This window comes from Crocodylus porosus, unplaced genomic scaffold, assembly GCF_001723895.1.
Source record: "Crocodylus porosus isolate Cpor-Errol unplaced genomic scaffold, CroPor_comp1, whole genome shotgun sequence".
In the NCBI taxonomy this organism is placed as follows: Eukaryota; Metazoa; Chordata; order Crocodylia; family Crocodylidae; genus Crocodylus; species Crocodylus porosus.
Window position 1 is genome coordinate 26,075,145 of NW_017728951.1, and position 1,861 is coordinate 26,077,005.

A 1,861-nucleotide genomic window follows, 5' to 3' on the forward strand; every position below is an offset into this window, starting at 1 on the left:
GGCCCCCACGGGAGAAGCCCGGGGGCAGCAGGGAGCACGCACGGTTCGTAACACCCCCACGCTGCCCCCTGCTCGGGGCAGGCCCGGGGCTGCTGGGACCAGGGGAGGGAGGCTGCAGCGGGGCTGGGTGTCCCGTGGGCCCCGATCCTGAGCGCAGCAGCTGCGATGCCGGCCGCCAGCAGTGCCCCCCGCCCGCGGACGCCCCCACCAGCATCGAGCCCCCTGGGCCAGGGCGTCGTGCTGGCTCCCACGCTCCCTGCGCAGCTGCGAGGAAAACCCACCGAGGCTGAAACGCTGTGCGCCCGGGCGCTGGGGCAGGGGCTCCGCAGCATGCTGGCAGCTCCCCCCGTCCCCACCCCGTGCTGGGGCGCGGCGAAGACACGGCCAGGCCCCGGACCCGCGAGGCTGCCCCAGCACCAGGGAGCAGGGGCCTCGAGCCCAACGGGGCCGGGGAATCTCCCTGCAGCGTGGGGCCAGGACACACGGTGAGGCAGGCCCGGCCCTGCCCCAACCCAGCCATCGTCCCCTGCCAGGGGCCCTCCAGGAGGCTGTGCGCAGGCGCGGGCCTGATTCTGTGAGTGCTGAGTGACAAGCCCAGCACCCCGGCCCGGCATTGCCTTCTGCCCCCCCACACGTGCAGGGGCAGGCAGGTTCCTCCCCCCAGATGGGCCCAGGGATCGGGGCCGCTTTGGTGCTGCCCACGTCTCCCCCAGGGCTCAACTCTGTACCCACCTGCTCCAGCCAGGGCCGGAGACAAGGGTCCAGCACAGAGACCCCCAAGCCCCGCTGGAGCCGGGGGAAGGTGCTGGACGGGACCTGGACGGGGTGCCAGTGCCACCGGGCCCCCCAGGCAACCCCTGATGCACGCGGCGGCTCGGCGCTGGAGCTGCGCTGCGCTTGGCACTGTACATCTGCGGAACACAACAGACACCCGCGCCGGAGGGACAGCTCACGCCGCCACTCAGCTCAGCCAGGACGAGGCGGCCGGACCCCGCGCCCCCGCCGACTCCAGAGCAGGGGTCCAGCCTGCCCCCCAGCCCCGCGCTGACAAGCCCACGCAGCCCAGCACCACCTGCACCCGCGCCCGTGCCAGCCCCGCAGCCGGGCACGTCCCTTACCGAGCAGGGCTGGAGCCCCCAAAGTAGTCCCCTGCGGGGCCTGGGCACAAAGTCACTAGTGCCACGAGTTTGCCGTCCTCAGCCCCACGCCCACGACAGCACGTGCAGGAAGGGACCAGCGGGTCCAGCGCTTCCGGGGGGGAGCCCGCAGGAGCTCGATAATGAAGGGGCCGCGTGCCGGTGTGGGGTGGCGCTGCCCCCCAGCAGGTGCCCGGGGGCGGGGAGCAGCTGCCGGGGCTCGGACGCCCCCACCGTCCCGCACCGGAACCGCACACACGCAGCCCCCGGGAAGCGTCTGGGGGGGGCCCGGCCGCGCGTGGACAAACTTTCTGGCCCACGGAGCCCGGCTCCCGCCTCCCCCCGGCCCCGGCACAGCCCCCGCTCACCGGCGGACTGGCACCCGCCGGGGCACGGAGCCGGGCCGGGCCGAGCGGGCACCCGGCGCCCGCACCGTGGCCCGGGGGCACTTACCAGGGAGAAGGCAGCGGCTGCAAACTTAGCAGGCGGCGGCGGTACCCGGCTGCCAGGCCATGGAGCTGGCAGGGGCCGGGGGAGGCGGTGGCGAAGTTCCCCGGAGCCGGGGCTCCCGGCAGGCCGCAGGCCGGCTCCGCGAGCGCACCGAGCCCTTTGTTTGCGAGCTTCCCCCTGAACAATGGCTGCTGCCGCCGTCGCCACTGCCCGCAGGGCCTCGCCGGGCTGGGGGCTTCGCGCTGGCGCGCACGGCTGGGCGGGCACCGCCGCCC

The 1,861-nt window shown here is 75.1% G+C and overlaps 1 protein-coding gene across 4 annotated transcripts in view; it reads right to left on the bottom strand.

Moving 5' to 3' along the window:
• LDB1 (LIM domain binding 1) overlaps positions 1 to 1,861 on the bottom strand; it is a 16,833-nt gene that overhangs the window by 11,107 nt on the left and 3,865 nt on the right. Inside the window, exon 1 of one of the 4 annotated variants that reach the window (XM_019555572.1) lies at positions 1,590 to 1,847. The exons of the other annotated variants lie outside the window; for them this stretch is intronic. The gene's annotated coding sequence lies outside the window, so the exon portion shown is untranslated. Of the gene's footprint in view, positions 1 to 1,589; positions 1,848 to 1,861 lie in introns of those variants that run through there. 4 annotated transcript variants of the gene reach the window in all.